The following is a 23,310-nucleotide window of genomic DNA, read 5'->3' as shown; positions in this document are numbered from 1 at the left end:
ACAAATGCTTAATTGAGTGTCCTTAATTAACCTAAGATTTATCGATCGTTGGAATAAGCATTACATGGACAAAAGCCACACGAGCTCCGGGGTGAACATGCAAACTCCACACAGACGCTTGGGGCCCCATTTTCACAAGTCAAACACAAAGTGCAGTCTAAGTGAACGCATGGATGGAGTTTTCTTTCTTTGGGCATTTTTGGAGATGGGCACACATAGGAATACATGTTTGCGCCATTGTGGGAGTGAACACAGCCAACATGATTGCCAGCCAATCAAAACGTCTCCACTCATTCCCTTAAAATTCAGGGACGTGTGTCATGGTGATGAAGGAGCTGAACGGAAAGGTGAAGTTCTCGATTTTCCAGTGAATCTATTTTCTTCTCTCCTCTGGTCACGTGCTGTAGGTCATAACTAAAAGACCAAATAAATAAATAAGTTTGCTTTACCTTACAGAAAGGGTGGGATGCTCAGTTATCCAGAGGGGCTCAGAGAGATGGTCTCTCCAGTTAAGTTTTCCTTGCAAATCCCAATGGTACGAGCCAGGACATGATAGAGAGACTGTGGGCTCTATTTCTATGGCTGGCATAAATCTTGCGCAAGGCGTGACATATTTCTGCACAGCGGCGGGTTAAATCTGGTGTCGGTAACTTGGCAGGGGAGCGCAGGCTGGCGGATCTGCGAGGAGGGCAAAGCCCATGTGGGTTTGGTCACAGCCAGCTTCAATTGTGAGCAATCTGAGCGGCTCCTTTCAATCGTTTTAAATGTGGCGGGCCAGTCATGCACTGGAATCTCAACACAGTGGAAGCACATCTGCGCCATGAAGTGGGCAATTGGAGACCCCCACCACCTCCTCCCCACTCACCTCAAATTGTTCAAGTGGCCCTCGCATCCCAGAGCTGTGCTGCTCCGTGGGATGATTTAAAAGAGAAGTCCCAACATGGTGCCTGTAGGCAACAGGCAGCCCGAAAGGAATACATGAGCAGCCGGTGGGCCAGTTCAAATACCTCACCAGTGCTGAGACAGTGTGATTTACTGGAAACATATCGAAGCAATCATTTCAAAAATGCTTACACTTGCAGAGATTTATCAAAAGAAAGTGGTGCATACCGATATTATTTGTTTATACCCTGTTAAATCCATCCATCCATCCATCATCTACCGCTTATCCGGGGCCGGGTCGCGGGGTCAACAGCTTTAGCAGGGAAGCCCAGACTTCCCTCTCCCTAGCTACTTCTTCCAGCTCTCCCCGGGGGATCCCGAGTCGTTCCCAGGCAAGCTGGGTGACATAGTCTCTCCAGCGTGTCCTGGGTCTTCCTCGGGGTCTCCTCCCGGTGGGACAGGACCGGAACACCTCACCGGGGAGGCGCTCAGGAGGCATCCGAATCAGATGCCCAAGCCACCTCATCTGGCTCCTCTCGATGTGGAGGAGAAGCGGCTCGACTCTGAGCCCCTCCCGGATGACTGAGCTTCTCACCTTATCTCTAAGGGAGAGCCCGGACACCCTGCGGAGAAAACTCATTTCAGCCGCTTGTATCCGGGATCTCGTTCTTTCGGTCACGACCCAAAGCTCGTGACCATAGGTGAGGGTTGGGACGTAGATCGACCGGTAAATTGAGAGCTTCGCCCTTTGGCTCAGCTCCTTCTTCACCACGACAGACCGATACAACGTCCGCATCACAGCAGACGCTGCACCGATCCGCCTGTCGATCTCCCGCTCCCTCCTATCCCCACTCGTGAACAAGACCCCAAGATACTTGAACTCCTCCACTTGGGGTAAGATCTCCTCCCCGACCCGGAGGGGGCACTCCACCCTTTTCCGACTGAGGACCATGGTTTCAGATTTGGAGGTGCTGATTTTCATCCCAACCGCTTCACACTCGGCTGCGAAACGCTCCAGTGAGAGTTGGAGAGCCCCGTTTGAAGGAGCCAACAGCACCACATCATCTGCAAAAAGCAGGGATGTAATACTGAGGCCCCCAAAACGGACCCCCTCAACGCTTCGGCTGCGCCTAGAAATTCTGTCCATAAAGGTTATGAACAGAATCGGCAACAAAGGGCAGCCTTGGCGGAGTCCTACCCCCACTGGAAACGATTCCGACTTACTGCCGGCAATGCGAACCAAACTCTGACATCGGTGGTATAGTGACCGAACAGCCCGTATCAGGGGGTTCGGTACCCCATACCCACGAAGCACCCCCCACAGAACTCCCCGAGGGACACGGTCAAACGCCTTCTCCAAGTCCACAAAACACATGTAGACTGGTTGGGCGAATTCCCACATACCCTCAAGGACCCTGCTAAGGGTGTAGAGCTGGTCCACTGTTCCACGGCCGGGACAAAACCACACTGCTCCTCCTCAATCTGAGGCTCGACTTCCTGACGGACCCTCCTCTCCAGCACCCCTGAATAGACCTTACCAGGGAGGCTGAGGAGTGTGATCCCTCTGTAGTGGGAACACACCCTCCGGTCCCCCTTTTTAAAAAGAGGGACTACCACCCCGGTCTGCCAATCCAGAGGCACTCTCCCTGTTGACCACGCGATGTTGCAGAGGCGTGTCAACCAGGACAGCCCCACAACATCCAGAGCCTTGAGGAACTCCGGGCGGATCTCATCCACCCCTGGGGCCTTGCCACCGAGGAGCTTTTTAACAACATCGGTGACTTCAACCACAGAGATAGGAGAGCCCACCTCAGAGTCCCCAGGCTCTGCTTCCTCCAAGGAAGGCGTGTTGGTGGAGTTGAGGAGGTCTTCGAAGTACCCTGCCCACCGGTTCACAACGTCCCGAGTCGAAGTCAGCAGCGCCCCATCCCCACTGTACACAGTGTTAGTGGTGCACTGCTTCCCCCTCCTGAGACGTCGGATGGTGGACCAGAATTTCCTCGAAGCCGTCCGGAAGTCGGCTTCCATGGCCTCACCGAACTCTTCCCACGCTCGGGTTTTTGCCTCGGCGACCACCGAAGCCGCGGTCCGCTTGGCCAGTCGATACCCGTCAGCTGCCTCTGGGGTCTCACAGGCCATAAAGGCTCGATAGGACTCCTTCTTCAGCTTGACGGCATCCCTTACTGCTGGTGTCCACCAGCGAGTACGGGGATTGCTGCCACGACAGGCACCAACCACCTTACGGCCACAACTCAGATTGGCCGCCTCAACAATAGAGGCACGGAACATGGTCCACTCGGGCTCAATGTCCCCCGCCTCCCCCAGAACATGGGAAAAGCTCTGTCGGAGGTGGGAGTTGAAACTCCTTCTGACAGGGGATTCCGCCAGACGCTCCCAACAAACCCTCACTATACGTTTGGGTCTGCCAGGACGGACCGGCATCTTCCCCCACCATCGGAGCCTACTCACCGACCAGGTGCTGATCAGTTAACAGCTCCGCCCCTGTCTTCACACGAGTGTCCAGAAGATGCAGCCGCAAATCCGATGATACAACTACAAAGTCGATCATCGAACTGCGGCCTAGGGTGTCCTGGTGCCAAGTGCACATATGGACACCCTTATGTTTGAACAAGGTGTTCGTTATGGACAATCCGTGACGAGCACAGAAGTCCAATAACAAAACACCACTCGGGTTTTGATCGGGGGGGCCGTTCCTCTCAATCACGCCCCTCCAGGTATCACTGTCATTGCCCACGTGAGCATTGAAGTCCCCCAGCAGAACAATGGAGTCCCCAGCAGGAGTACTCTCCAGCACATCCTCCAAGGACTCCAAAAAGGGTGGGTATGCTGAGCTGCTGTTTGGTGCATATGCACAAACAACAGTCAGGACCCGTCCACCCACCCGAAGGCGGAGGGAGGCAACCCTCTCGTCTACCGGTGTGAACCCCAATGTACAGGCACTGAGCCGGGGGGCAATGAGTATGCCCACACCTGCTCTGCGCCTCTCACCGTGAGCAACTCCAGAGTGGAAGAGAGTCCAACCCCTCTCGAGAGAACTGGTACCAGAACCCAGGCTGTGTGTGGAGGCAAGTCCGACTATATCCAGTCGGAAATTTTCTGCCTCACATACCAGCTCGGGCTCCTTCCCTGCCAGGGAGGTGACATTCCATGTCCCAAGAGCTAGCTTCTGCAGCCGAGGATCGGACCGCCAGGGTCCCCGCCTTTGGCTGCCGCCCAGCTCACATTGCACCAGACCCCTTTGGCCCCTCTCATGGGTGGTGAGCCCATGGGAAGGGGGACCCACGTTGCCTCTTCGGGCTGTGCCCGGCCGGGCCCCATGGGTGTAAGCCCGGCCACCAGGCGCCTGCCAACGAGCCCCACCTCCAGGCCTGGCTCCAGAGGGGGGCCCCGGTGACCCGCGTCCGGGCAAGGGAAACTGAGATCCATTAATTTTACTCATCATAAGGGGTCTTTTGAGCCGTGCTTTGTCTGGCCCCTCACCTAGAACCTGTTTGCCATGGGTGACCCTGCCAGGGGCATAAAGCCCCAGACAACTTAGCTTCTAGGATCATTGGGACACACAAACCCCTCCACCACGGTAAGGTGACGACTCACGGAGGGGTCCCTGTTAAATCATGATTGACCAATGTGAGAAATTTGAGAACTCATTTAAAAGGATGAATGTCTTCACGTATATAAAATATCATTTAATCGACATATAATCATGAATTGAGCTTTTTTTAATAAGTGTGTAGCATTATGGTAGCCCTTGCATTAATCAATACCCACGAGTCGCTCTTTCTTTAAAAAACGTTGGTGACCACAAATTAAAATATATTACAATGATTCAGAGGGTTTGATGCCAGCTGATCACATATTCATGAATGAAATATGTCTAAGATCCACTACACATGTGCATGGAAGAGTTGGTTGAAGTGGCTGGAGGGAGGGAAATCCGGGCTTAGACTCTTGCACTCGCTACCCGACCCTGGATAAACAGAAGAGGATGGATGGATGATGTAAAACAGGGGTCGGGAACCTATGGCTCGCGAGCCATATGTGGCTCTTTTGCTGATTGTATCTGGCTCGCAGATAAAACCAAATATTCTCGCTTGTTTAATCCATCCATCGATTTTTTTACTGCTCATTTCCTGTTCAGGGCTGCAGTTGGCTCCAGGAGCAATTTTGATTGAATAATACTGGCCTACGTTGGCCGTTGCTGAGGAAACATGTAAACACCCCACTTTGAATCAGCCTGCTCTGTCATTAGCTCAAAGCTGATCCTAAACGAATAAGATGGCAAAAAAAAAGATGACGAGTATGGTCGACTTCAGGACGAATGGACCAAAGGATTCACCTTTGTGGCGTGAACAGGTTCTGTGGTGTGTCTGATTTGCAATGACAAAATAGAATCGATGAAACGGTCGAATGTAAAGCGGCACTTTGACACGCGCAGTGCTACATTCGCATCAAAATACCCTGCGAGAGACAGCGGAAAGGAAGCGTGCAAGCTATTGAGCAGGTTGCAAGCTAACCAGCAACAACTCCGAGTATGGACCCGGAAAGCTGACTAGAATTCCACTCGTTTTGCTGGATTTGTAAAAATCGTGAGGAATGGAAAACCATTCACATTAATGGTTAGTATTATCACAAAATTATTTAAAAGAATACATTCAGAGCCTTAAAATACTGACATTTTGCTGAATTCACTTTTAAAATACAGTTATATATTTATATATATACATATAGATAGATAGATAGATAGATAGATAGATGGCTCTCACTGCAATACATCTCCAAATATTTTGCTTTTATGGCTCTCTTAGCCAAAAAGGTTCTCGACCACTGATATAAAATGTGGCAGGACTTCACCAAACTGAGACGTCTACACCCACCAGTAACAGACTGCTGATAGTCATGTCGTACATATCTCAACATCTGTGCAATGCAGGTGACCAGTGGAAACTTGCCACAAGGTGTAAAAAATGGATGACGCACAAAAACATTCTTTTGAAATGTATCAAGATCATTTATCATCACTACATGTATATATTTGTAAAATTATTTTATTCGTTTTTGAGTGATATTTTAACATTAAAAAAACAAGGATCCAATCTGTGTGTGCTTGGAATTATGTGTGAAGAAGAAGACTTGATAATCATATGCTATAAAACAGGGCGTGTCACAGCTCAGCATTGTGGCGAGAGGTTGGGGGTGGAAAGGAGAAAGAGGGGTTGGGGGTCCGGCTGGGGTGAACAACAAGGGAGTTTCGGGGGTGACCCCCTCCTCCAAACTAACCATCTGCTTTAATTCCCACTTTGTCACTCCCTTTGCCCTGATATATTTCCTCTCTATTTATACACTCCAGCTGACGAGCCCAGGTCCTTACACATAAACTCTGAGTTGGAACATAATTGCTGTTGAGGACACTGGTCAGCTTTCAGTTTTTTGTATTTACTATTTTCAACATAGGATGTCATCGAAATACAGTACAGTATATCTAACAGATCAGCTCTACTAGTAAACTTTTCTTCACTGCACATTTCAACATCCCTGTCTTACACAGTAGTGATTTGTATCTTGGATTCTTTTTGAGAACTGGTTCCCAGAGTATTCATTCTATGGCATCATTCTTGTAAATGATTCCCTAATCATTATTCATTCATTATACACATATATTATTACATATTAATTCATGTTTTTTATGTTGTTATGTTTTTATGTTTTATGTTAAATGCTTTGTTACATCTGCAGGTGTTGAGAAATGCGCTATATAAATAAAGTTGTATTGTATCAAGTCCGAGCGGCCCGGTAGTCCAGTGGTTAGCACGTCGGCCTCACAGTGCAGAGGTGCAAGGTTCGATTCAGGCTCTGGCCTCGCTGTGTGGAGTTTGCATGGGTTTTCACTGGGTATTCTGGTTTTCTCCCACATCCAAAAAACATGCATGGTATGTTAATGGCACACTCTAAATCAGGGGTCCCCAACAGCCAGTCCGTGGGGTATTTGGTACCGGGCCGCACAATAAGAACTTACATTAATTCCGTTGTTTTTATATTGGAATACGAAATATGTTTTACTTTGAAAAAGTTACCTGATTCTCCGTTACATCTGTCTGTGTCACTCTTGACGCACGTCAAACCACGCTTCTCCGTCATGTGACTGATTACGCTAAAAACAAAATGCCAGAGCTTGCAAAATGAGTAAAATAAACTGCTGGAGATCGCAAATGATGGCAGCCTTTAAAGTATGTTCGAGACAACAACTCTGCCGGTGTTCTCTATTCAAGTTATGGCTGAATACTCTGAGATCGCCACAATAGCACTGTTGCTTTTTCCGACATGCTACCTGTGTGAGGCAGGGGTTTTGCGCAGCAACGGCGACTAAATCAAAATTACGAAGTAGACTCGACATAAAGCACACACTTCAGGTGTCCTTGTCTCCTGTTACCCCGAGATGGGACTGCCCGGTTGCATAAATCAAGCTCGGGGCTCGCACTGATTCAGCATTGTGGTGAGTTGACATTTTCATGCACTTTGAATTTGCGTTGTATCGTATTTTGAAGGCATTAAACATTACCATAGCTATCAGAGTGTTGCGGCCAGATTAGATGCTCCTCGTGTTTATTATTATCTTTCGAAAAGACCACAGTGTTCATGCAGCTCTTACCATATTATTTGTTGTATTATTTCCTCCACACCTTAAATGCCGGTCCCTGAAAATATTGTCTGACATAAACCGGTCCGTGGGGCAAAATAGGTTGGGGACCCCTGCTCTAAATAGTCCGTAGGTTTGAGAGTGAGCGCGAATGGTTGTTCGTCTATGTATGCCGTGCGATTAGCTGGCAACCGGTTCAGGGTGCCCCCCGCCTATTGCCCAAAAACAATACGGGATGGGCTCCAGTTTGCCTCACGACCCTTGTGTGGAAAAGTGGATCAGAAAATGGATGGATGAATGTATCATTTCCAATCAGCACGAATGAGGGCGCTACGCACATTGCGTAGCAACGTTATTTACTAGCATGGCTAACACGATACATGCTCCAAAAACTCGCCCAAAGGTTATTTTCCATTTTACAAGAAATCATCACAACAGGGAAACTCGCAGTAATTGCAAATCATATTAATATTTCGTCTAAGGGAGGTAACACTTCTAATATGCCAAAGCATTTGCACACACACCATGCGATAACTTCATTCCGGTCACGCTTTTGATACGCTCTTTAGTGCTCAACCCAGCAGCAGTGGCAACGACCCACGTCCTCTCCTGTCAATACTCCAGGTAACAATGTTCGTGCCATTTCATACTTATCGTAGAACCTGTCCCGTGGCGAGTGTCACTGGCTACGTCTAGCTTCTCCTTTCACCAAAGCAGTAGAGCGTGAGTTTCCAGATCACAGTTGGACCTGAGTTGATAATATATCTCACTGGTGTTAAAATCTTACTGGACATGAGTACACAGAAAAATCTAGGTTGCATGTTGAAAATGTTGCTTGGTTACAGATGTCAAAGTCATAAAACAAAGTGGGTGCTAATCTACTTGTTTAGTCTCCTTTTTTCCCCAAAAGCATCGATAAGAGCATCGATGAAGAATTGAAATTGATTGAATTGAAAATGAAATCAGAATCGTTAAAACATTATGAATTGGCATCCCAATCCCAGAGTTTGACGATGTTAATGATCAAATACAACTAAAATTAAAATGAAACTTACCTTTGTGATTATGTCCGACTGGCATGTAGCATGCGCAGAATGAAGGCATTTAACTTAAACTTGCTAATTGTAACTTGGGGGGGGAAAAATTGTGTTCTCATGGGTACACAGTGGCCAGTACTCCTTGTGCTTTCAAGGTGAATCTCCACATTATGTCGTGAGACTTTGTGGTGTACAGTATATTCTGTTGGCACATTGTACTGGATAGAGACATCATCACACTTTTTTCTCTTTGTTTATCACAATTGCCCTTCCATTGTGGCATCACAGGTCATCACACAGTAACCAAAAAAACCCCATCAAAGCCAACTCACAGTGCTGAAGTCTCACATGACATCATTCATGACAACTCTTTGACCTCTGGAGTTTTTCTTACTTTCGAAGCAATTTTGGTAGCATTCCCAACTTCAGGTGCATTTTAGTTCGGAGCTTCTATTGTATTGATATGAACATGTCAGTGGCACACAAGACATCAGTCATTTAGCTTTTTTTCCCCCCCAAATATGGCCAAAAACGTCAGAAACGTATTTAATGCATATAATAAACCTATATAGAATAGGATATGAAGTAAAAACTAGGCCAATTAGTGAATAATATTACAAATGGATGCCTTTAAAGTTCAAAATACGTTTGGACTTGGTTACAAACATTTCTGTTTCCACTGGAACTCTTAATACGGACAATGAATTTGCTGTCAAACAAACATTTCACTTGGTCATACCTTGAAGTTTTATTTAATATCTATTTAAATAACTTCATCTCATTTAAATGGTTTAAATCTATAGGTAGGGATTAAAAACATGGAGGAACCCTTAAACATGCATCGCAAGCTTCACACCTTCAATGGTACACAAAGCTGAAACACATCTGTGTGAAATTTTCAACCTTCACAGCCACATTTTCCCCTCTACCAAATAAAGTAAGACTTCCTCGATCCTTGTAAATACCTTGACTCGCACACATTACCAAAAATAGGAAGTATGAGTCAATAAACCTTCTGCGGTGTTTCCACTTCAGTGAAATCTGCTCACAAAATATATTATTTCCTGCAGCAACAAGAAGACATAAACATGGCGCAAACAAGCCAATGTGATCCTACAAAAAACCTTTATTAGTCTCGCAATGGAGAAATTCCCAATCCATAGCAGCAAAGTTATGAAAGGAAGAAGTGGAACAACAAAATATAGGAGCTGCAGGAAAGGCAGCCACCCTCGCGGCGGCATTTTTAAGTCAAAATAACAAAAATAACACAACACAACACATAGGACACAGACAGTCGTGCAATCTTCACCACTTTTCTGCATACACTTTGTTGTCTGAAGCAGTTATAGATGAAAGAGGAGAGGGTCAAAGTGTCCTTTCACCAGTGGATCAGAGACGTCATGCTGAAAAGGTGCACACGTCTGCTACAAGCTAAGTTTTGAAAGCAAACACAAAGCTGTAGCGTCCATTGACGAAAAGAGATTAGTTCACTTCTCCTGTCCCACGTAATCCGCTTCGAACTCCAAGCCGCGACTCCCAGTTTCAAATCCGCATCGGCGTTCCGCACTAACGCTCCTTTCTTCTCATCGTCGGCTCCTCAAGCCTTACATCCATCTAGACTGTTCAACAGCACCGATCTCTCCGCTGAACAAAGCGGGGCTGTGAAAAATGCTGCCCATTACAGGCGCAAGACACAAGCGCCCCGGGACTGTCCAGCAACGACAGTCAAATGGCGCGAACATTCCTCCCAGTCAAAAACAGTGCTGGTATACCCATGCTGCCGAGAAGGCGCAACCACCAAGCACAGTGTCTCCTCCTTGATGAATGTCGTGGCCAAAAAATGCTGAAAAAAAGTCCACATCAGGTCCACACGACGTAACAACAAACACAAAGTGACAAAACTAAACAAAAAACAACCCAAAAATGCAAGGCTTGTGAGAGCACTTGCCGACGGCTGCCTACTCGGACGCCAATTAGCTTTTGTTTTCAATACTCTGCACAATATAAATGGTTGTAGAGTTTTTCGGCTTTTCACAATTACAGGTGGAAAAAGTGTGAACTCGTAAGCTGGGGCACTCACAAGTAAAGGTGCCACTGCATGATAATCATCATTTTTAAAGACTTATTGCACAAACTGGTATGGGCTCCCTTTTCTGTTGAAAGCAATTGTAGTTGTCGCGCATGTGTCTGAAACGGTCAGGTAAAATAAATCCCAGCTCTACTGCTGACTGATGTAGCATTTTACCAGGGATGTAGTGTGAAAGTGCTTATGTCATGCTAGGGCAAGATGATGAGCAGGGAACCCATAAGAACGTGGTTGACTGAGCTGAAAAAAATGGTTCTGTTAAAGGGGAAATCGAATTTTAAAAAAATGTCCCTAGAAATCCAAACACGGTATTGTGATTAAGGCTACATTCACACTGCAGGGCATGATGGAGATGTCTACTAAAGATGACATCACATCATTGCAGTGCATAATAAATGATCCATCTGCATGGCTGAATTATTACTATTACCTCAAATGCCCACTTCATGCTTCATGGATACCAATGACCGAGGGGGGACAGTCTCCAAATGCCCACTTCACAGATGTGATCTGTGATAACCTTGGGCAACTTGACATCACCCGCAAAGTGAGGTTTCTTTACCCTTCGAGTAACCTTGCACACTTTGATACTCTGCATGGGCTGCAGTGAGTCCGGTTCCGCTTCCACAATGTGTACAGACAAGTGAGCGCACCCCTTCTGCACTGAATTTAAAGCGAACAATTGGCTGGAACACAAGCAGGCGGTGTTCACTCCCACTACAGTGCAAACATCCCTTTCTAGCTGTGCCCGTCTACGAAAATACATAAAGAAACTCCACCCATGCACACAGACTGCACTTTGTCTTAGATTGGCGTTGGGCACGAAAATAGGGCCTTGAGTCTTGGGCCTGCTTGAGGTTTCTTCACAAGGGTGAATTTTCCCTTACCTCCACTGTCAAGTGTTTGCTCACGTGGGGTTCAGTTACTCTAATATGAGAGGAGCGTGGTCTTAGACCTGCTCCATGTGTAAAGTGCCCTGAAATAATTCTGTTGTGATTGTGGTGCTAAAAATGTCCTTGCAGTTAATAAACCTGGGTACTGATTTTTAATGTACATCATTTCCTCCTTGATGGTTGCCCATTTTAACACATTTTAACACCTTGCAATCCTATATAAGTGCAATCAGAGAATGGCAATATGTTGATTGTGTTTTGAACTCATCTCAGTTTTGAATAGTCAGCCGGCACTGTGACAGAGATGATACTTATATTCAACAATGTTGTCATGCCAAAGTGCCAGACCAATAGCCCCATTAGAATCACACGCATAGGATGGAGCCAGGCGAGTATTAGTCGGTCCTTATTAAATAAGCATCATGAAATATGTGTACTTGTCATGACAGCGTCGCAAATAAAGCTTGTGATTTCCCGGCTGCCCCCGGGGATATATCAACTGCAGTCAACTTTAAAAGCAAGACAGAAGTAGGGATGTGTTAAGTTTATGTAGTATCTTTTTAAGGCTTGCCCAGATGTCAAAGCTGCATGTATATGCACTCCTTGCTCAGTAGGCTCATGCAGTGAACTTTCGTTTATCTAGGTGGGTGGGCAACGTATCCCACTAACCATACAAAAATCAAAAGAGAATTAAACAGTGGACATTTTAACACCAACATATTCGACCAAAGCCTCCAGTATATTTCTCAGAGGCATATAGAGTATTCGCTTTGTTTAGTAAGGGGCCTTCTCTGCCTCTTCTCATTTACATTAAGAAGCATTCAGTGCTGGCCAACATGTTGCTACACTGAAGGCACACAACTCTGAATTCTGAAATGCTTGTCCGTGGATTATTATTATTGTTATTATTATTATTATTTTATATTAGTCCAACATGATTTGGTGGGAAAATATTTTTTTAGAAGCTAAAGGAAACATCTGAACCAGAGGGGCCATTAAAAAAAATATTTTAAAAAACCCCCACCATGCTAGAAATAATAAAAAGGCCCAAACTAATCATAGTTTATACCTTAAGGTTGATTTGTCTGTCCATCCACCACCTGATGTATCCTATTTCTCTGAGTCACACCGCTGCTATCGGCTGTCCAAGAACTATTGGAAACACATCAATGAACAACACAGTGACAGTGCTAATGTATAGCAGTAATGTCAATCCACTGGTAAAAATAGTCCACAATACTTGCAGCAAACTGTGCTACAGGCGGTGCTTGAGGTAATTCGACCAGCTGTGGGATTTGAAATCAAGAGGGATGGTTTGCAGAGAGCGATAGATACAGATACAGAAATGACAGGGTAACTTTTGAGCTCACCTTCTCAAAATGAACGTCATACAGGAAGAGAAAGAGCGAGAGAGTGCTGTTTACTTGATGCAATGTAACGCCTCCATGGTCAGGTGACTTACAGGAAATAAGTTCTTTTGCTCTCTCTGACATTCAATATTGCACCATCTTCCTTTCATGGATGTCTTTTTGCTTTCCTCTCTGATTTGTTTATTTTTTAAATCATAAAACGAAAGTATTGTCTTTGGGAAGAGTTCTTTGCCAAACAGGAAATGTGAACTCTTTGTCATGAGCATTATCTGGCGCACATCAATTATGTAACGCTAACATCTCAAATGTGCAGCAGTGTGTTTTATGCCTTTAGCCTTGAATTACTGTGACATGACTGTGTGCTTGTGTGTACTGTAGAGCCAAAATGGAGAACGTGACAGTCTCATAGTAGCTTAGGAGTAGCAGTTAAACACATCTGCCACGGTTGTTTGTACTTGAAAGCACTTGAGAATAACAAACTGGCCCGTTCATAAGTACTATCACTACTGACATTTGGCTCTTGGTTTATTTTGCAATTGAGGCCACAGGTTAGCTGAAAAGAAACTCATCTGAATTTTAGAAGAGCGATCTGACTGCTAATAGAGCAAGGGGTTGGTGACACCCACTCCGGCTGACAGATCAGTGCAGTTCCTCGTAGTTGCAATGGAAAAGATGGCTTTTGGTAAGAGTCAAAGGTTTACTGGTATTGTTACACTATAAGTGCATGTGCAACCTTTGTATACTTCCCTCCAATACATTGTGCTACATTTGGAAGTGCACTTCAAAAACTGTCGTGCGGGAGATACCGGAGCTGAAAACAGGAAGGTCATTAATCTTGTACCGACTCATGTCAGGAACAAGGAAGCAGCCACAGCGGTTCAAGAGCCTGCAGCGACAGTTTAGCTGCTTTGCCAACTTTCTCTCGCTTTTCCCACCCTCTGGCAGCTTCATGATACCAGCGCTGTTCTTCTTTCCAAACCATCAGAAGGACGCAAAACTATTCTTCTGCGGGCACCTCTTTTTTTGTACTCACTGATTCATGATTGCAATCAGTTGTGGTGGTGCGTGCGTGTGCGTGTGTCTGTGGCACCTACATTTCTATTCCAACGGCATTGTTTTAACATGCATTGACAACATAATTACAATTTAAAGGATGCGCATTGCATTGAAGTTATCTTGACTGGAGAATCAACACAGGTCAGCAAAGACAATTTTTTTTTCCTGGTCACATTACACATTTTCAAGGTCTCGTAACATTGAGAAACCCACTTTGTATTATAATTTAATGCTGCTTGGCATTTGATGTACTGTATTCCAATTAGTAATGGAAATTGAATTACAGCCATCTGTTACATATCGTAGAACGATTTATTTTACAAAGCCATGAACTATACAGGCAGATCCTAGACAACCTACCTTTCCAATCTTACACCCCTCACCATTTTCTGCCAAGGCCCTGGACAAGCTCCAAAATGTCCAGAACTCTGCCGACCTGATCAAAAGCCCAGATAGCACATCGCCTCTTCCCTCGTACTTTCACTTGCTCTCTATCAAACTCGGCAAAGTCTTCAAAGTGCTCCTAATTACCAACAAATAACTCGGGGTGTTTTGTGTAATTTTGAAGTTCTGTCTCATGATATCAACCAAGACTACCGTATTGGCCCGAATATAAGATGGTGTTTTTTGCATTGAAATAAGACTGAAAAGGTGGGTGTCGCCTTATATTAGGGGTCTAGACATTATACCCATTCACGACGCTAGATGGCGCCACATATCATTGAAGCAAATGCTGAACTTGACTCCCCAGGCCAAAGCGAACCTCTGTCATGAAGAATAAAAATAAAAATAATGGTAAGAAAGAAAATAATAGAAGAGATAGCAGAAAATGGAGAAACGTAGCGACAGTCTGGAGAAAAGTGGGTCGATGATCGGCCAGGTTAACCGGCAACTGAAGAGAAGTAATGTTGTAATTTACATTTCAAAAACCAGAAGCCATTCATTTACAAATGTGATTGCACTTTAGTTTACCTGAGTCTTGAAAAAGAAGGGGTCGTCTTATAATCAGAGCCGTCTTATATTCGGGCCAATACGTTAATCACTTCAATCTTTATACAACTGCACACATGGGGGCTCCTGTGATTATTGTCTTAAAACACAAGGGTACACTTAATAACCTTCTTTTCGATCAGAATTTGTGCATACTCTTTTCACTTGCCGCAATCAGATTACAATACAGTTATATGTATAGGTCAATTCTGAATAACTCCAATTGAATCCACAAATGAGCTCTGACATCAAAGTTGCTCAATCTAAAGCCTCTTTTAATATTTACTGTATAGTAATTCAATAAGAAAATAGTGATTGTCATCTAGAATCTGTTAGGTTGATTTCATATTGAGATACAGTATGTGTTATTTTGGTGGTGACCTGATGACTGTAATCCAGTTCAATCGGTGGTCATCTACCTCCTCTGCCAAAGCAGACTGCCTGAGTCAGCTCTTCAGTTCGATCACGACTCATCTACAAGCCCCCCCCCAACCTCTCAGCATCACACCACTTTCCATTATGAATATCTTCTTCATGAGCTCTCACCATCACCTTATTTTTGTGACTGCAATCACTCCCTTGCTCACTTTCTCTTTTGCAGGGAGATTTAAACATCAACACATGAAGCCTCACTCCCTTTTCCTCTCTCTCTTTTTTTTCATTATTTCAGTCCAGCGGACCCCCCCCCCCCCCCCCCCCCGCCACCCCCGCACCCCCTCTCCCTGCTGGCTGCCTTCAGGGTAGCAGAAGGGAAGTGAATGGCTTCAGCCCTCCCAGCTGGTCCCATCACCCAGCAACCCAGAGCAAAACAAAAGAGCACAGACGTACACACACACACACACACACACACACGTATACACACACACACACACGCACGCACACACACACACACACACACGCACACACTCAGGCAGATGAACAAGCAGCCAATGCGGACACAGACACGGTCTCACCGGCAGACGAGTGCATGCATATCCTTATGCAGACGAATGCACTCACACACACGCACACACACAGACACACACACACACACACGCAGCACCCCCAGAGTCCCCTACTCCCTCCTTTGCCCCCTCAAACTCACCTCCATAAACAGCCAGCCAGCCAGCCGTCCCCTTTGGACTCCCACACATCGTCCCCTTCTCCCCTCCTTAGCACCCTTTCCAGACACCCACTCCTTTGTCCACAATCTGCTCCAAAACATTTTGGTGGGGGAGAAGAACAGCTGAACATGTATCGGTCCACATTAGATACGAAAAGAAGGTTATTGCACACACTCTAATACTTACATACACAAATCTATACATACATTTGTTTAAAAAAAATAAAAGAGGCAACAGACAAAGAATAAGATTAAAACTATCCGTGTGCTCTATATACTGTATCGCATATAGTTGCCAATTCAGCGCATTCCAGAAGATCTTAACATACTATAATGTTGCAGTGTAGTGTTGTTCATGTTACTGTCACCTCTCGTAATTGAAACTTAGGTGTACTTGTATTTAGGAAACTGCATTTCAGACAAAAGATAAATATACAATGAGTCAATCGAAAATGAAACGATTACTTGACTGACACCGCGGTCCATTATAAGGTCAAGTGCCGGTATTTATAAGCGCCAGGAAGTGGTAGTGAAGTATGGATGGACATGATCGTTGCAAAGGTTGGTGAGAAGGAGACTGACAGGGTCTTTCTTGCACTTTTAACTTTCTGTTTGGTGATTAGCGAGTGCTCTGAGGAGACAGCATAAGACATAATTTCATGTTTAATGATGGGTGCCATTGGTTTGCATTATGGAGAATATAAATTCCTGCGTTTCATTAGCTTGCAATGAAATTCAATTGCGATATTCATTCAACTCTGCTTTTTGCTTTTTCAATAAAACATCAAATTCTCTCCGAGTAATAAACAGACTTTGTTACACACACATAAAGTGAGGCCACTCGCTCAGAGCGATACTCCACATATTTATACCATTTGCAGCAGTAAGAAGTTAAAATGTATCATTAATTTGATAACGTCATTATTTTTCATGTACATTGAATACCTTTAAAAACTATTTAAAAATGATATAGCTGGCTGCCATGTTCATTCAACATGTCTCTAGATAACTGTCACATGTATGTAGATGCTGGACTCGACGGCACAATGATATACAGTGTCGCCAAATGGAATGCATCCATGGCATTAATCCTGATAGAATGACACCATATCATTTCCAGCCAATACTATCAAATAAGCTTACCGAGTGAGATTCCGCATTTGATATAAAAAATCCAACACCATATGGTGTTTTGAGGGCACAAAATGCACTTTGGGGAACAAGTAGACGGCACCATGCCTGCCATGTCTTTACTCGTTACACACACATGGACAATGCTGTACTTCATATTTCCTCCTACCTTAGGTCAGAAGGTCAGAGTGCTACTTTGGTCCGGGGTCTCAGTGGGTTAATTTACAAGAAAAGACTCCGCTTGCATTATAGAGATAACGAGGACAACACCGCTGCCTGTATCCACAGGAAATCCCAAAGGCTGAAGAAAAAGCAGGTCCTCTCTCATGCCGTTAAGCTCATCTCGCACTTTTTGCTTGATAAAAATTCTCAGCACTGTAATTGTTTTTAATGTCACATGGCATGTCTCCTCTCCACCTGTAAATCACTCCTTTTCCTGGAATTGTTCACTGCACAAATGCATGTGCCTACTTGTTCTTGTGCAGTACTGCACACAGGGGCTCAACAAAACAGTAAATTTTCAGAAAAAAAATGTGGAATAACATGCCTGTGTGCACCTTGTTTGCTGTTTCTGCTTGATTCCTTGCAAATTTTCATTATGCATTATGGGATGTTTTTTCTTTGTGTCCTCCTCAGTGTTCAATGTATGTCTATATTCCAGCAATATATTACACACATTACGTCTCGGAAACCATCATGGACTTACTCGTGTTGAAAATGTCCCATAAAAATGAAATGTATAAAATGTGTTTTTCCAACCTAAACTTATAGAATTATGACCAATCAAGCCACACATGTAAACTTAAAGAAGTCTTCTTTTCAGATGTTTTGTAATGCAAAAAGAATATCTTTATTGGGTTAATATGACAATACACTACGTGTGGCTGTTTAAAGCATGCTGCATTGAGTACTGCAAAATATTAACTCATATGCTCATCTTGCATTATATTCTTTTTGTACTGCTTGATGCATCAAAACAGAAAAATCCAACAAATCCACCATCTAAGTTACATCTAGGGAAGTTTCAATGGCACGAAGGGGAAAGAACAACTATAGGCCTACTAAATATTTACTTTGACTTGCTCCTTCAGCGCATTGATGATGAGCCAAAACCAAAGTTGAAAGAAAAATACTTGGCCTCCAACCCTTTTTGCCCAAAATTACTCAAACAAACACAGCAAAGACATGTTCCCTTAACGTCACAAATTTGTGTGTACGTGCGTGTGTGTGTGTGTGTGTGTGTGTGTGTGTGTGCGTGCGCGTGTGCGTGCATGCATGCATGCGTGTATACGTGCGTGTGTGTGTGTGTAGTTTTAGGGAGACATGAGCATATTTCAGAAGAAGACAAAACTGTGGCACACTAGTTCCAACTTTGGAGTTAACCAAAGCGGAACAGTGTGGACTGCAGCCATGTTCAGAAGTGAGTGTGCACAAGTCCAACCTGAAAGGAAACTATGTTTGTCCACTATTTGGACCAGATGAGGCTGGACTGGATTCAGCTCAGTTCAATTTCCTCCAAGTTTACCATCCATTTTGTGCTTTAGTCCTTGAGCCTGACAGAAAGACAGAAATCATAAATACCGCCCCCAATACTCCATATCACACACACACACACACACACACACACACACACACATATTTTTAGATTACAAAAACTTGTCATTTGACCAGGAGTATGTAGACCTGGTATGGGACGTGTAGTTTGCAGTGGCATCGATCTGCAACTTCAGTGCACTGCACTGAAAGAGGTTTTTTCAAAATTGTCTGTTCGGCTACTTAAATATGAGAGTGACTTACTACATGTACAGTAATCACAGAGACACAAGAAGTATGGCACTTTAAGAGAAATAGTATCTCTGTAAAAACATTTTTTTTAACTGATGAGTGGAAACAACACTGCAGAACACACTGAAGAAACAAAGTCTGCATGGTGTGACAGGTTGATTTAAAATCAGTTAACCTATTTTATGTTCATATTATGTTTTTCCCCATCTTTCTAAATAGTCAATTTGATTTACAGTTTATACATGTTTTTATATTCATGATATTCAAGACTGTAGTAACAAGAACACCAACTTGACAATTATCCATTATCCAGTATCAATTTTCTAACCCGCTCATCCTCTTAAAAAAATGGGTTGTTAAGAGAGAAAGAGATTAATTTTTGTTATAGCAGATATCTTTTTATGTTTTTTTTTCATTTTATAAAAACTGGCAAAAAGCATTTTACCTCGAGGAGGCAGTTCACTGTGTGCATGAGGGATGTGAGTACGTAGGGGCGAAAAAAAACGAACATGTCTGACATTCCTATCAGTGGTCTAAACAAATAAACTTCCCCAGAAGAACGAAAACTCAAATCTCCTGTATGCATGATAATTTGGAGAATAGAGTAATAGTAGATGCCGCCAAAGTAGATCACCATCAGCTCAAAGCGACTGTCCAAACATCATAGCTGGACTCATCCCTCTAGAACCAAATCATCATTTCTGATACATGGTTAACAAAGTTTGATTCTGTGGCTTGGAGTAAAAATCATCAGGCATGTATGAATCACTTTAGACGACCCACAGTCCAACAGGAATGTAGGTTTACTGCTCATTCACAAGTCAGCTGAGCGTACTCAGACTGTCGGGCAGTGGTCGTTTGCCAGTCATCAGGCTAACTCGAGTATTTACACCGGAAATGTTAATTAACCCTTTCAGGGACAGCGTTTACTACAGTGGTGAGTGTTTCATGTTATAAAGGGTGCAAAAGGGTTCATTGAGTATTCAGAGTATTATTATCAGGCACACAGCACATACACACGGCTCATGGCATCAGGTTCAAATTGAAAGTATTTATTCATTTGCATTCATCCCTTTTCATTTGCATTAATGGTGTCTCACTTTTTCACCCTGGACTGGTCACCAGCCAATCACAGGGAACATATAGACAAAGAGTCTTTCAGACTCACATTAAGAATAATAAAACATAAATCATTTTCCTTTTTGACTTCAAAGTGATTCGTCGGTTCCCAGGAATGCCATTTTTCTTGTTGTGACAGCAATGAAAACATGTTTTTGAGTGAACACATTCAACACTTTTTCACTAAGGATGGAAAAACACGACAAAAGCCAAATGAGGGGGAAAAGGAGCAAGAGGTGCAGGCAGTGTGAATAATGAAAAGGAGGTCAGTGCCTCCAGGGGTCGGAATGATTGTGAACACTCAGCTCAAAATAAAGGCACCAACTTTCCACTGGAAAGATTCCACCCAATGTCATATGAGTGACATCATACACTCTAAGAATGGTGGCAGATTCATGATTGCCAGACAGGTGATGAGACGTTTGAGATGCACTTTTTTTGTCCTTGCACTTACTTGGACTTCGTGTAGATTCAATATATGACCACCCGGCACATCATTTGGCGGAATATTCCCCCATTCCTGCATAAACCAATTCCCTACGCATGTATCTTGCTCACTTTAAGGCACAGCGATGATCCGTCTAGGCATCAAAAACCCATCGTGCGTAACCTCAACTCAGCTCAACTGTATTTATAGAGCACTTTAAAACAGCCATTGCTGTATACAAAGTGCTGTACATGGAGCAAATATAATATATACAGCAATAAAACAATAAATTAATAAGAAAGGCAGTAGAAAGGACAAAACTGTAAAACTAAGATCAAGTCTGAGTCATGCCGAGTCAATGGCCAAAGAATACAAATGAGTTTTGAGATTAGTTTTAAAGATGGGCAGCGAGGGGGCTTGCCGAATGTTTAGTGGGAGGTCATTCCAAAGAGAGGGTTCATGAAATGATAATTCACACATACTGTATCTAAAACAATACTCATCACAGACATATTCAAGCAGGAACAAGTCAAAATCAAACATTTTCTCAGGTAAATTTCCATGATTATGCCATTCTCTATGAAGTGGTTCATCTCAAAGTCTACTTCACTCTCATGCACGCGATCTAACAGCTGATCAGAGTGATCAACTGTCAGAGACAGTGATACCATTTTGTAAACTACGATCAATGGCTCATTCATTCAAATCATTACAAAAACGCATAATAACACAAATGTCTCTGAATTCATCACAATTCTAAATGTTGCTTTTCTTTCTTTCTTTCCTACTTGTATTATGAACGTGTGTGCAAGATTGGTAAATGTCTGCATTTTATTTTATGACTGGATGGTATAATAAAGAAATCATTCTCGGCCATGTTATTTGCTTGCTGTGGTTAAAAAAAAAGAATGATTTTGTTTGATGTTGATAGTAACATCCATCCATCCATCCTTTTTCCGAACCCCCACCAATGTAATAAGGACAAGTTTCATTGGTCCACTGGTTGCATCCATTGGAATAATGAGAGACTTGAGCATGTTGACTATCTCGTCTATCTTGGAGTCACATTAGATCGTACTTCGCAGTACGATCTAATGTGTATATATATCTACTTCGCAGAACATGTAAGGAAACTCAAGTCAAAAGTTGCCACAAGAAACAAGCTCTTAGCTAAACTTGCTAACTCTAACTGGGGAACAGATCCTAAAACTCTGAGAACAACAGCTCTAGTACTATGCTACTCCACTGCTGAATATTGCTCAGCAGCATGGGCAAGATCGTGTCATGCTCACAAAATAGATCCTGGGCTGAACAACACATGCCAAATAATTACTCGCACACTAAAACCAACACCACTGCCAGCACTCTACAGATTGGCGGGCATCGCACCACCACACATACGTAGAGACATTCATGCAAGGACACAAAAGCATAGTCAAGAAAATGACACAAGACACCCCCTCTATGGTCATAGTGACTCAATAAAAAGACTGAAGTCCAGAAAGAGCTTTAGGACTGTCCAAAGTTTAGATCCTGAGCAGTCAACAAACCACAGGCTCGAAAAATGGAGAGAATGGGACAGCTCTGCACTAAATGGTGCAATCCAAAGCCCAAACGAACATCTTCCAAGTGGAACTGCCCTCTCAAGAAAGAACTGGGTGACATTAAATAGAGCAAGAACCAGAGTAGGCAAGACTGGGAACAACACCTATAAATGGGGACTCTCACTCAGCAGTGAATGTCCGTGTGGCCACCCAATACAAACAATGGAGCACATTCTTCGGGATTGTGAACTGGGGCCCACCTGCAAAACATCAAGACCTCTTAGACACTACTGATGCTGCCAAGCAATGGATCCAGTACTGGCGCGACAAGATATGATGATGATTGGTCCACTGCGACACATTCGGTATTTGTATTCGTCAGACATGATGAGACAATTTGTAAATCTATTGATGGTGTAAAAATTCAGAAATAAAATGCGTCACATTTAAAGCGGCAGGGTTAAAAGGATGGGAAAAAAGTGGTTTATAATCCAGAAAATTTAACATTTCTCATTTCACTTATTTGTTCACTTCAAATGTGAACAGAATGCGTCCTTGTAGTGTCCTACAAGTTCTCGTAAGCATTATGTTGGATAACAAGGATACAGTATTTAATAATTGCTTTATAGAACAGAATGTGAACATTTTACCATATCCCTGACATCCGGAACATACTGCACGAATAGGCCAAAAATGGCACTTGCGGTAGAAACATTTTACGAGTACGACAGACGCTCTACAAATGCCCCCTGGTCGTTTTAGTAGTGCACTGAATTACAAGCGTGGACAAAAAGCGTACTAGTAGCCCACATGCGCCTAGGCTAGACATTGTTCATGACTCTTTCCACGGCCTGTACCACTTATGGAACAGGCTGATTCTGCTAATTCAGAGCAAAGGTTACTTTCTTTTCGTCCAACGGCACCTAAACGCAGCAGGAGTCACAGTAATATTCGCTGCGTGTGGCAGGCAGGCTCGTTGTGTGGTGACTCACAGCTGAGTCAGAGTGTCGTGTCTCCGCCTACAGTCCGACACGGCGGCGGTGGGCAATAACGCACAAACGGTAGCCGCCACGGCAGTGAGCTGTCACGCCGCACAGCCAACCATCCCCCACAGTCTGACTGTGTGCGGTTTCGGAGGACGCCACAGCGACTTGGGGGTGGTTATGGAGTCTTAGACAGTCAGCGTGTGTGTGCGCGTTCAGTAATAAGGATGACCTATTGTACTACTGTATT

General features: G+C 44.0%; 1 protein-coding gene and 1 long non-coding RNA gene across 3 annotated transcripts in view; one reads left to right on the top strand and one right to left on the bottom strand.

Moving 5' to 3' along the window:
* LOC127610681 (alpha-internexin-like) overlaps nucleotides 1-23,310 on the top strand; it is a 39,293-nt gene that overhangs the window by 7,551 nt on the left and 8,432 nt on the right. The gene's annotated exons all lie outside the window — the stretch shown is intronic.
* On the bottom strand, nucleotides 314-16,936 carry LOC127610744 (uncharacterized). 2 transcript variants are annotated; one of them, XR_007965015.1, is made up of 5 exons: nucleotides 16,537-16,936; nucleotides 16,054-16,159; nucleotides 4,724-4,870; nucleotides 866-1,035; nucleotides 314-414 (listed from the first exon to the last, which is right to left on the bottom strand). It is a non-coding gene; the product is annotated as an uncharacterized LOC127610744 (long non-coding RNA). The 2 variants fall into 2 exon arrangements; XR_007965016.1 differs by lacking the exons at nucleotides 866-1,035; nucleotides 4,724-4,870 and having other exon boundaries at nucleotides 314-401.

This window comes from Hippocampus zosterae, chromosome 11, assembly GCF_025434085.1.
Source record: "Hippocampus zosterae strain Florida chromosome 11, ASM2543408v3, whole genome shotgun sequence".
In the NCBI taxonomy this organism is placed as follows: domain Eukaryota; kingdom Metazoa; phylum Chordata; class Actinopteri; order Syngnathiformes; family Syngnathidae; genus Hippocampus; species Hippocampus zosterae.
This window is presented reverse-complemented; position numbering and strand designations above follow the sequence as displayed.